Below are 13,299 nucleotides of genomic sequence, written 5' to 3'. Positions count from 1 at the left end.
CTCTACACGCCCTGCCAGTTCTCTGCCAATCGCATGTCTCTGCGCTCAGACCGAAACCGGTATCATCGATTCTAAGTATTGCTCTATTGTATACCAGAAGTGTGTGGGAATTGAGGATCAATTTGTTCCTCAGCATAACATCCACAATGGATGAAGTCAGCGGTTCTCAAGGTGTGAGCTGCAGTGAACTGTCTCATTAATGTGTGCCTATTCAACACTATGAAGCAGTTCTTTGTTACACTATTCTAGGGAGTCACAGATAGATGTCCACTGGGGGCAAGGGAAATGCAGAAGACAAAAGTTTGAGAGCCATTGAATTAAGCTATTGACAAGTCTGGTCTTAGCATTGATGACAGTGGCGCCCTGTGCAAAAAAAGTAGTCTGTGCTCTCCCCTAGGCACGAACCCCGAGTGATGCGTCAGAGGAGGCAATTTACTGCTAGTCACTTACTGTCTTGTAAAAAATATGGGACAGATTCATTCTCTAATATTATCAGGCTCTTGGTTGGATGATAGCCCCATTACCTGCCCTCCCCCTGCTGGTCAGGTATAAAGGGACAAAGAAGTCTGAAAATCTTTTTTCCTAGAATGGGACTAATAATATTTAACTTGTTAGCAAGCCAACCAGTTTGATTTAATAAAAAAATATTTAAAACATTAAAAAATAAAACATCACACATTTATGCAGGATACTCATCACAAAGGATCCATCTTCACACAAAGTTTTCTGGTATGGCATGTGTAGTGCACGCATCGCATGTGGGCTAAACTGATAATAAAAGCTTTAACTGATAAATTAAAGTGATATTTACGCATGATTTCTTTCATATTTATAAAACTTATGAACTTCATTTGAAATTATCCCTTTCAGACTGAGAAATGGAAGGGGCAGGTCCATAACTAGGTTGAGGCGACTTGGGCGGTGTACCAGGCCAAATGAGGGGCCCTTATAACTCCTTTTTCTGAGCATAGCCATTTCAACGAGACTCCAAGAAAAGTCTACCCTAAGAAAGCATGCTACAGCCTTGGAGAAAGGGTTGTTTTTCTCTCTGTAGATTTTTTTAACTTCGAGGACTTTGGCTTTGATTTCAACAATAACGCCAAATTCTTGAAGTTTGGGCTGAACATCCCTGAGGTTAAAAAAATACCTAAAGTGAAAAAAAGCAACTCGCACGTTTGTGCACACAGGGTCTAAAAGGATTATGCATAATCGACAATAAAAGTGATAAACATTGCAAATTTATTAAACTTACCGAGCCGATTGGTGAAATTCTATATTTCATCAACTTTAAAAACCTCATTTCAAATGAACGAAGATACATATCCGAAATTTCCCTTATGAGAAATGGATTTGCCACTGCCCCCCTCTTTGTTTTAGATACGGGAGGTATTACTTTATTTCCATGGAAATCTCAATTAACCTACACTATTCTGCTGCGTATAATTCCTGGATTTTAGTGTGGATAAACCACCTCGTCTTATATACAGCTTTGTTTTCTGAGAGAGGTTTGATTAGTTATTAATTACATTAAAAAATTTACAGAAACATATTTTTAAACAATTTTTAGATGGGGGTTGATGCCAGCAAAAAATTTGTATTTTCTCCACAAAATCGTGTTAAACACCTCCTCCTCGACAGAGATTTTATATTGATAAATAAAATTTTCTTCCCTGCAGGTTATGCACCTCTGCAAACTATATATGGTGCCTTTTTTCTCAAACCAGCAAAGTCTGCATCTACAGATTACACTGGTAAACAAAATTTCACTTTTTTCGTGTTTCTTTGATCAAATAGGGTCATTCTAATAGTATTTTCCCCACTGATTCCGAATCTGCTTTCAGAATTCGTGTGTCAGGCATAGTTTTGGAGTAACACATGTTTCAAATTTTGAAAAATGTATATTTTTTACATTTGCTTACAACTTAAAATAACTTAAATTCTAACATTAATGGCAGTTCAAAAGGTATTTTTACATGATTTTCTTCTGTATTTTGCAGCAGGAATATCTCTTTTTAATATCCAACAGTAATTGGCCAGCATGTTTGGGCTCCACTTGCCTTGATAATACGATTGCATGATGGATATATCCTGGTGGAATCGCTCACTGTGCTCATCGCTGACATCACCTAGATTTTCTTTTCATAGGGAAAAAATCTGAATGTGAATGAAGAAAATGTATCTTCAGTGACATATTGCAGCCAAGAGCTTTATAGTTCTGAAGTAATTCCTCCACAAGGTCCTTATATTTGTCTGTCTTGTTATTTCCAAGAATGTTCTGGACTACTTTCTTGAACGACTCCCATGCTGGAATTTCTTGCTCATTTAGGGTGTCATCGAACTCAGGATCGTTCATTAATTCTCGAATTTGAGGGCCAACGAATATGCCTTCCTTGATTTTAGCGTCATTGACCTGTGGAAATTTGTTTTTTAGAAAGCTAAAACCGTCGCCGTTTCAATTTATTACTTTAACAAAATTTTTCATCAATCCCAGTTTAATGTGTAGAGGTGGAAGGTAGACTTTCTGAGGATCCACCAGGGGCTGACTGATGACATTTTTGGTTCCTGGAAAGAGCCGTCTTCTTGGTGGCCATTGTTTTTTTACATAATGGTTTTGTCTATCTCTGCTGTTCCACAAGTACAAGAAATAGCAAAAAATTTGGTATATCCTATTTGAAGGCAGAGTACAAGGGCAATGACTTTCAAATCTCCGCAAAAGTGCCAGGCATGTCTTTCATACTGACCCATCTGTAATAAAACTTTCATGTATCCTTCATGTGGGCCCCGTAAGCGATGCGAATGGAGGGGTTTTTATTACCATTGTGCAAAAGTACTGCTTTCAAGCTGGTTTTAGAGGAATCTATGAATAACTTCCACTCTAGGGGATTATACTGATGCCCCAATGCAACGTACAGAGCATCGACATCATTGCAATAGACTAAGTCATTTTCCTTCGAAAAAAGGTGCTCAAATTGCTTTGGTCGAGGAGCAAAGCTTGGACAGTTTGGTCAGAAATTCTCTAGAAAAGGAAAAAGGGACTCGTAATTCCCTTGTCGCAATGGCTAGCACATGATCAGAGGTATCTCAAAAGAATCTTGATGTACTATTCCATAATATTTAGTCAGAGATGAGCCAAGTTTTAATATTCATAATACCTATTATTAGCCTAAAAATGTTGATATTCTAAGTATAGAGTATTAATCCATTAACTGATAAAAAAAAAATTTGAAAATTTTCACCGGATAAATTATATATATGCACAAAAAGTTGTAAACGTAAAGCACATAAAATTCCAAAAATCCCCAAATAGGGATAGTGGCAGCTAATGGGTTAAGGCTGGTTCGACTAACCCACAACAATAGAAAATGCAATTGCGGAAAACTGGTGCCTGATGGACGATTTCTGACGAAGAATTCAGAATCAGCTTTGAAAAATACGTAAGAAACAGTACTCAGCGTCCAAGAAGCAAAAGCCTTGTTCACCAGTGTTATAAGCACGAAAATTCGATAAGTGTTTTTTAATTCTTATTCGAAATTCACATCAAGGACAAAGAAAAACAGAAAGAAATGTCTTTCCTTCAAAATGACTTTAAGATATTAAAATTCTTACAACTTACGGAAAACTAATACAACTAAAATTAAAATTGAAAATTTCACTAGGATCACCAGATTTTCATTTCAATCGAATTTATATTGAGGTTTTTGGCCCTTCTTGAAAGTCTGTTGGCATATCTTGTCAAGCAATCTCAGCACTGATTTGTGATTAATACCTTCCTGCATCCTTCATTGGCTGACCGACCACTCCAAAGCAGGGCTGTCACCAAAATATCCCCTCAAAAGTGATATCAACCCCTCTCCACCCCTTCCCCCATTTACGAATTTAAAGTGTCAATAGCTAGATTGATTAAATTCACACAATGATTCGTAGTCCCAATTAATATATAACAGTGGAAAAATTACATGTATTAACAAACTGCCACACTATTTAATTAATAAATCTATTTGGTGAGATGTATCATCGCTCTTCCACCTAGTACCTTACCAAGGTGCAAAACAATGCCGTGAAGCATATTTTAGGGACAATGATCCTAATGAAATAAAGCAATATATATTTTGCACCTCAAACGTTTTCTTCATTTCAAAAACAGAATTGGGGGGTCATGATTGCGGAATCTGATTTGCAAGGCTGTTAAAAAAATCAAATTGAATTTCCAACATACCTTCCTCATTAGTAGAGCTCGGAAATTCAGGCAAAATGTCATAAATGCCTTTTTTTACCTATTTTCAAACTCTTTTTTTTGGTAAAAATACCCTTTTTGAAGTTCTCCTGCCATAATTGCCTATTTTAACATATTTTCGAGTTTAATAGTGAATCTCAGTGTCCATAATCTATTGACTTTGAGCATTGAGATCAAAAGAATTGCGAATTGTTGTTTTTCAAATTTCCCAACTCTCTCGGTACGAATTATCATCAGAAAACCACACCCCCCCCCCCCCATCCTTTCTAGCATCATTTAAATGTGAATAAGTGATCTGAGAGATAGAGAAGTTGGTGTTCCATGCATTAACTTTGCTTTGACAGGATGGTATTAGACGTAAATGATTTTGTTTCAGATAAGCACAACCCATGTTAGAAAAGCAGAGGAAAATTATAAGTATTAAAATTGTCATTAGTTTCTTGAAAGGGAAAAGATGTCTTTTAGAGTCCCATTGTTGCCACACTTGTTAGAAATGTAATCGCACTAGTTGGTTATATATGTATGTGTATAGATGTTGCTGCATGTCCATCAACCGGTCGTTTCTAGTTATCTGCGTAGGTGTGTATGTGCTTGTATATTGTGTCCTCTCTTGTATAATAAACAGTCTTCTTCCTGACATCGCCTCGTTCGCACCTCTCTCTTTAACACACTTTACCAAGGCCTCCTAGATAGAGATACTGTCTAGGAGCTTCATAGGAGGCTTTACCATTACTCACTGAGTATCCGGAACAAGATCCATAAAACTCTGAAAAGATGTTCAGTTGTTTATATGTGGCAGGGGCGTAGCCAGAAATTTCGTTCGGGGGGGGGACCAAAGTGACAGAACAATTGATTTGGCCATCTTTTTCCCTTTTTTCGGTCATTTTCTCACATTTCGGGGGGGGGGGACCAGACCCCCAAGTCCCCCCCCCCTCGCTACGCCCTTGATATGTGGTTGGTTACAATTTTTGAGTGCACACCGGGAGTGGAAAATGAAAATTTGATTTTTGTAGCAAGAAAAATTATTTCCATAGCAGCAAAAATGTTTTTGTAACAGCATTTACTTATCAGTTTTGTAGCACTCTAAAATTTAGGCAGTAAATAAAATACACCATTTTTATATGTATATATACAGTAGCGCACAAAGGATTACTTTTTACTTCAAAAAATAGTGTTATCTTAGCTCAGAAGAAAGGGGTGTCCCATCTCCCTAAGGCACAAAATACACAGAGAATATAGAGGCACAAAATACCTTTAGAAGAAATATTTTTATGTATTTTTTTTATATTTTTAGATCATAAAAAATTTGAGAGACTTCTTGATATTTATATTTCTCTGCAATATCAAAAAATGAGAGGCTAACATGGTATTTCAGATTTCAAAAATAATTTGAAAATGAGTGTTTTTAGATTTAGCTTGTAGACCTGGTTACTAATTTACTAATTAATACCTAATTTAAAAAAAATCACTAAAGGAGAGGTTTGAAACTCATTAGAAAAGTAACTATTTTTCTTGTTTTTGCCACTGATGCAAGTCTAAGCTTTTGTTCTCTTTAGTTTCAAACATTTTTGAATTTATGTGTGATCTTGCTTCTTTTACCAGAATTTACCCATTTAATATTTAAAGTGATAAGTGTTGCTTTTTGAGTTCACTCTTGATCATTATCACTTCGATTCAACATACTTTGAGATGACTTCTTTTCCTCGGTCATTCTTAGAATATTTATTCGAAATTCTCAGAAATTTAATAGAGTGATTAAAAACTATAGACTTAAATTATTTTTAACTTAAACTACAGAATTAAATTACTTTTAACTTAAACTACAGAATTAAATTATTTTTAACTTAAACTACAGAATTAAATTATTTTTAACTTAAACTACAGAATTAAATTATTTTTAACTTAAACTACAGAATTAAATTATTTTTGATTTAAACTATGGAATAATGATTAAACTATTAGAAATTCAAGAGAATGAATTTTTTGTGAAAATAGAATCAATCTGAGTACATCTGTTTTCACTTCCTATTTTTAACTGACATGTGATTGCTCCATGTATTTTATTTTCCAGCATCTTTAAGAGATTTTCAGTCCCTCGTTTTACTTTCAAGTTTTCTATTATTCATTTTCTACTATTCATTCTCCTGATATGCCATTTTTTTTTACGTTATTCACCAGCATGTTTAGTGTTCAATGGAAAATGGTTACCAGATGAGCATTAAAATTACTTTGTCTAGACCAATGATTCCCAACGTGGGTGTTAATGCCCCCTTGGGGGCGATGGAATGTTCCAGGTGGTAGAAGCTACGGGTATAACATAGGATCCTATGGGTTAGATTGCATTGGAGGTGATGGGAGAAAAAAATTTCTGAAGAGGGCGATGGGACAAAAAGGTTAGGAAACTATGGTCTAGCCCATGGTCGTAATTGATTTCAAAGCAACAAAAAGATGTGTGATTTATGTAAGTGTTGCGCTTGTTATGTGTTCAAGTGTTGCTATCCATCTTTCAAATGAAAATGAAAATTTGTTTTGAAAATTTCAAACTATGACTGTATTGGATGGATAATTTGCAGAAACAATTGTAATTTATGATTCATTTCATCTAGCTGGAACACCACTCAGATAGTATACAATAAATACATGTAAGTTTATGAAGTAAGTGAATATAAAGCCCAGGATAAGAGCTTTAATGACTAAACTGCCTATGTTATTTCTCACCATATTACTCTTGGCATATACAAAAATCTGAATTTCCCTCAGATAATTTTACTTATGCAGCTTATATGCCAGAGGGGCACCAAAATGATGTCTTGTACAGGTGAGAATTTTGTCTAAAGCCTCCCCTGCTCCTTCACATGATTGCACAGGGGCTATTATATATTTTTTTAATAAAGGGACCCATGAAAAATTGTGGCCCGGGTATCCATAGAAAATAATGACCTAAGCAAACCACATTCCCAGATGTGGAAGACCCTAACTGTCTGTATAACTGCTCTATCCCAAAACACTGTAGCCTGCATGGGATGACAGTTAAAAAAAAAAGAAGTTAGATCACTCAAGCTAATTCCGCAAATGGAATTAGCTTGAGGTCCCCTCCCCAGGATTCACCACCTAAGCTTCCGACAACTTATGAAATGGGGTCAAACTATACGAATTGGCACTCATCCACAGAACAACAACAAAAAACAAAAACCCTTCAATCGCTGTTTCCAGCTATTTTTTTTCCAAAATTTAAAAAATAGACTCCTTTATTTATTTTCACAAAAAAGATGAGCAAGACCTATTTTTGTGCCCCTGACTTACCCCAATTAAAAAATTTGATTCGATTCTGCATTTTTAATACAAGGAATACAAGTCGAGAAAAAAAAGGCATGAAAGGCCTCTGGCTCAAAATCTTTCCCACATAAAAAAACACCTTCAATACCTGTAATCCCCACAACACTTGAAAACACTCTTGCTCTCGTTAGCAGATAAAATTGGGCGACCGAGGGAGATTCCTCCATTCTTCATTTTTTACAGCGCAACAAAAGAGAAAAGAAGTTGTGTCTTCCCCCCCCCCCCCACAAAAAATCTCCTGCAGGGGTAAATGAAAGCTCAGGTGTATGTATATTTTTATCTGACCAAAATCACTAGGTACTGTACGTATATAGGTGCACTGCTCATCGATTCTTTTTTTTTGAAAAATAACCATAATATTATATACACCGAAATCTTCAATTTTTTTCTCATCTATATTTTCAGTTAGTAAAATATTTTCAGTTGGTTAAATACGCACCTTAAAGATTTTTTTCCTAGTAATGTATATCTAACATGTTTCATTGCCTCCTTATAATTTGGTGCCCTGTGCACACTGCCCTAAGATCGCCCCAAGTAGGATGGTCTGGCCACTGACAAAGGGAATCTAATAAATTTTACAAGTACTAGAATAAAACTCATCTAACAAAACAAACTTATAGTTTGGTTGTCTTGTAAAATGGAAATCATTCCATGCTTCTTCAACCAACATCAAAAGTCTATGGTGGATTGGGAAAGGGGCCACCACTGTCTCTAGAAGCATTTCCTATGTTCAGGACAGAAATGCCAACATTACGAAAATGTTGAAGGCTTAACACTGGAAAGACGGATCGCAGGAGTATACATAGATAGATGGGATGGGGTCTCAAAATGACCCTCCATAGTTTTTATGCAATTTTCGGATACCTCAACGTTTTAAATCATGGTATATCATTTTTAAGACAGAGTTGTAGCACAAAAAAAAGGGTGAAACCACTGACCTGTTAATATATTTTGTTTTTATCTAGCACTCAAAGCATTCTGTACAAGATTGAATTGTTTTATTGTCTTTGCAGTTCCTTCTTACTTGGCATTTGTCGTTTTTTTTTGTCTCCATCAATAGGTGTGTTTTGCATATTATCACATTTCCAATTGTAGTTTTCACGTTGAAATACTCAGCACAGAGTTCTTCACATAACTGAAATATGGACGTTCTCCTAATGATTTTTTTCTTGTAACTTTTTTGTACAAAATCCAAGCATTTATCGCACGACATATCCAAAATGTTAGAAAATACATGCATTGGCCAGCGACGACTTCCAGTTTTGGTCTTGTATAATTGCACTATTTGATCCACGATGTCGACTCCATATTTCGTTTCGTTATAATAGGCAACTGTTTCTGGGTCTTTTTTTTCCATTTTTGTTGAAAGTTACATCCAATGTTGTTTGGTTTTAACCAAGTGGTTTTTTTTTACTTTGGTTTTCTTCAAAAAATCAAATAAAAGTGGTCTAAATATAATTTTTTTCCCCTTGAAAAATATCATATTGGTTCATTATTAGCCAAAATTTTTCATTTTTACCACATTTTATATCCTTGGGGTACATTCTGATGGTATATCTTTAAATGACAAGATTTTATAAGTGGTTTATTCAAAAAGTGTCATAAAAGTGGCCAGAATATATATATTTTTTCACATATGAAGTTTCTCAGTTATTTAAAGTTATATACCTTTAAATAACCTAACCTTTTGCTACATTCTGATGCTCTATATCTTTAGCAAATTCATGAATAAGGATTGCATCACACATCTAAATGTAGTGGTGTATTATCTCACAGGTTTCTTTTCCCCTTAACAAAGAAGCAGCAACAGTAGTGACACCATCATGCTAGGGGCAGGTGGTCCTATAATCCAATAGACACCAGCTGTCCTTAGAGGACAAAGACTAGTGTACTAGTAGTTACATTACCTCACATACATTTTCATTTTCTTTCCCATAAGAAGTAGCACATCTCTTACTGTATATCTCCCAGTCTTAATATTCAATAGTTGTTGTTTTTTTATACTTTCATGGTAAGCCCAGTTAATCAAGATTCTACTGTATAATAATAACAGATTTATGAAAAATAATCAGCTATATACAGGGTGATTATAATTTGAAGTTTTGATTCCAAAACTATTCAATAAGAACTACTGGTCAGAATGACTTGAAAATTTGCATAGATACTCCTGAAGCAATGGAATTTTTTTTGGCGAAAGAAAAAAGGTGCAAGTAGATGATGCTGTACTTGGCCAGCAGTACAATCTATTTTGTGCAACCACATCATTTTGGCACTTCCACAGCATCAGTGTGATATGCTCGATAGAACTTCTATCAAGATGCACATTACAATACCAGCAAAGCAGCTGCTGAAGACCCATTTTGACAAGATGCACCTTAACCCTTGCAACTTCTGGCTGTGGGGGTACCTCAAAATGTTACAGTGGTCAGATTGCAAACTTTGGTGAATTGTAATCTCCAGCACATCCCCTATATGTTAGTAGTTCCTCAGGAATATTAACGGGGGGGGGGGGGGGCACGTTTGATTTAATAAAGCTGAATTGCAAGCACATCCACATCATGACCATGGCATACTCTGATTCTGTTGCTAACAAGAATTTTTGTGCTTTCAACCTCATAGCCAGAACATGGTGGACAACATATTTAACATTTCTTAAGTAAGTTGCAGTTATTTGTTCAATTACTTCGTTTTTTGTGGTTTCCATGAATTTTGAAATCGTGCAATGCTATAATTAAGGTATCATTTTGCCATGGCTGGCTATCGTTTCCATTCTGCGAGCAAATTTCCCACATGTTGGATGATGTCATTAATTTTACATTTTTAAGTATTTTTTCCCTTTTCCAAATTGCAAAATTTTTGGATTGAACATTTGGTCAAAGTGAATATAAGAGATATCTTTGTCATCAGCTTTGAACAGCTTCCTAGCATCATTCATAGTTTTGAGGCACATAACTTTGACCTCCCCATCATCTTCAATGTCATTTTGGGGTACAAGAACGTATCTGCATGTAGATTCAAATTATCAGATTCAAATTTCATGAGCATATGAACACCTGCTTTAATTAGACCAGTTGACATTTCTTCATTGCTTTTTCCTTTGGAGTCGATAGCATAGTTTTCACTATTTTCTTGAATGTCATTTTCTAGAGATTCAAACTCTTAAATCGGTTGTGGAACTTCCAGTTTTATACTTCTTTGGTAAGAGTAAGTTTTCTTTTTGTAGCATTCAGAGATTATCATTTCTCTCACAAAAGCAAGACACATCTTTGTATTGCAGAAATCCATTGCCAGTTGCTACTATTTGGTGGACTGCCATAGTGCCTTTCAGCACAGGTATATCATTTGGGATTTTTTTCATATACCTTTTATTTTTTAATTTTTGATTTCATACAATTTTACACTGGTCGCATCTTTGAGAATTGTGAAAAACTGAGTAGCATCTGATATGTCATTCCCACATGCTGTCAGCTGTTCTTTTCAATATATCCCTAACAACATTTTCCATGGCTCCTTTTCCATGGTTTGCTTCAAAAAAATTCCAAGTACACCACTTGAAATATTTTGAGACATATTTGTCCAATAAGTAAAAATTTTTCTTTTGTTTGTACTGAGTACAAGGTCCATCAGAAAAAAAGTGAACCACATTTATATTCTTCTTTCATCACTTTCAAAATCAGTTCCAAATGAGCCCAGATAGATGAAGGTCCATGCTCGAAATTCGGTGACATTGAGCAGAACGAAATTGGATTCTCACATTCCGCAACATACTCACATTCCACAGGTATGAAGACATACTTGATTTCTTGACCCACTGAAATGATGACTTTGCACTTCAGATAATTTGCAATTATAATTTACTGAAATACAAATGAAGAACAGCTTCATGTTTTTGTATGTTCCCAATGCACACTTGGTAAGCTCTATAATAGTGTTGGATGTTAAAAATGTGTTTCTTGAACAATTTCATTTCTTTTTGAAAAACATTGAACAAGTCTGTTAGGTTCCACAATCTGTGCTCTTTTGTTATTTTTGTAATTTCTATCATTTTGCTATTCTTTTCCACTTTTTCTTGTTTGCGCTGCTATTCTTCACACTGTAGTGCTATTCTCATCCAGCGATTTCAATATTTCATTCATAGATACCATCTTGTCATGACACTTCAAACATTTGTCATACATACAGGATTTAGACTCTCTGCTACACGTGATATCATCAACTATGGTTTCAGGAGATGTTGTTTGGATTAATCTCAGTTTATATAGTGCAATCAATTTATATTTCAGGATTTCTAGGATTTGTGACGTCGGCCACTAAGAAATTGAATGAGAATATTCTCCTCAGTCCGAGATCAAGTTCAAAATGCTTAGTTCCATATGTGAATTTTAGTTCCATTAGCCACATATAACGAAAGGTCGCCAGGCTTAGAAACTTTGGCAAGTGTTTTAGGGAAACAGCTCACAGCTGCACCACTATCAAAAAGGAAATGAATTTTCGATTTTCTATCACAAATGAATAAGCGACTTCGAAAGTGGCAATCTTCGGCTACCGCTGTAACAGGATTGCCCACTAGTTTTCCGAGTGTTGGCAAGGTGAAATGCAATGATGTGCTTTTTCACCATATCGAGCATGATACTAGCACAATTTGCGTCGATCGGAGCGACTTGAAAAATTTTTCCACTCACGAGCTTCCGAATTGTTTCGCGACCGACCTCTGTATTGGTTTCGAGAACAAGAGAGCTCCTCGAGTCCTGTAGCGAGCGGTGCAATTTCTTTTTTAAGTTTGTGCAACTCTGAAGAAGGCAGAGAAGGTTGAAACACATGAGACGCGACAGCATTGAAACTCGAAGCTTCTAATATACGATCAGCTATCTGAGCTAAAGAATCAAGAGGATCCCGGCAAATCAACAAAATTTGTTGAACACTGAAGGGTTATCTTTGCTGCCACAACGTGCTCAAAACACTGCACTCATGAAAAATAGATTTAAAGCGAGCAGTTTCAGATTGAGCAAATCGGGAAAGAATGCGTTTCTTTAGAGTCTCATATAAATCTTGTGTGGGAGGAGTATATACTAAATCACTCACGTAAAACAAGATTTTTGTGTCAAGCACAGAAATCACCGAATGAAACTTCGTCTTACCCGAGGTAATGCCTGCCGTGATAAACTGGGATACCACTAGAAGGAACCATAAATCAACATCTGCTTCCCAAAATGGAGGCGCACAAAATGAAACACATGAGACTTCGGCTCCCGAAAGGGAAAGTTCAGTCTGATTGGCAGTTGTTTGCGGATTTACCATAGCGATAATAGTCCTACGAAAGAGAGAAATTATTCACTCACCACGAAACTGAAATTAAATCCAAGTTGCAGAGAGATATTCATGATCCATTGTGACGTAAGAGGCCAACTGGAACAGACACTTCATAAGGTAGTATCCAATTGTCCAGAAATATCCAATATGGGAAGTGCGGTCACCATTATGGTTGTTATCACTCGTATGAAGGTGATGTGCTGACACTTCAATTCAAGTAGTGACTTGTCCATAGATAGCACAAATTTGACTCCACAAAATCGTTTGATTACAGATATCGGCTAAATATACAGTTTGTTAATTTGACGAAACACAATGTTACACATATTTAAACAGAAACAAGAACAGACGAACACATGAAAAATAACATCTTAAATCTGCAAGAAACGAAAGCCTTCTCTCTCAAAACAGCAAAAGAG

The 13,299-nt window shown here is 35.8% G+C and overlaps 1 protein-coding gene across 1 annotated transcript in view; it reads right to left on the bottom strand.

Annotated features, from left to right (window-relative positions):
• Window positions 1–13,299, bottom strand: part of LOC149067011 (structural maintenance of chromosomes protein 5-like) — a 254,890-nt gene that overhangs the window by 182,390 nt on the left and 59,201 nt on the right. The gene's annotated exons all lie outside the window — the stretch shown is intronic.

Source organism: Pholcus phalangioides, unplaced genomic scaffold, assembly GCF_987345545.1.
Source record: "Pholcus phalangioides strain wild (caught in Gottingen) unplaced genomic scaffold, Ppha-v1.0 ptg000031l_1, whole genome shotgun sequence".
In the NCBI taxonomy this organism is placed as follows: Eukaryota; Metazoa; Arthropoda; class Arachnida; order Araneae; family Pholcidae; genus Pholcus; species Pholcus phalangioides.
The sequence above is the reverse complement of the archived record's forward strand: the minus strand, read 5'-3'. Positions and strand labels throughout refer to the sequence as shown.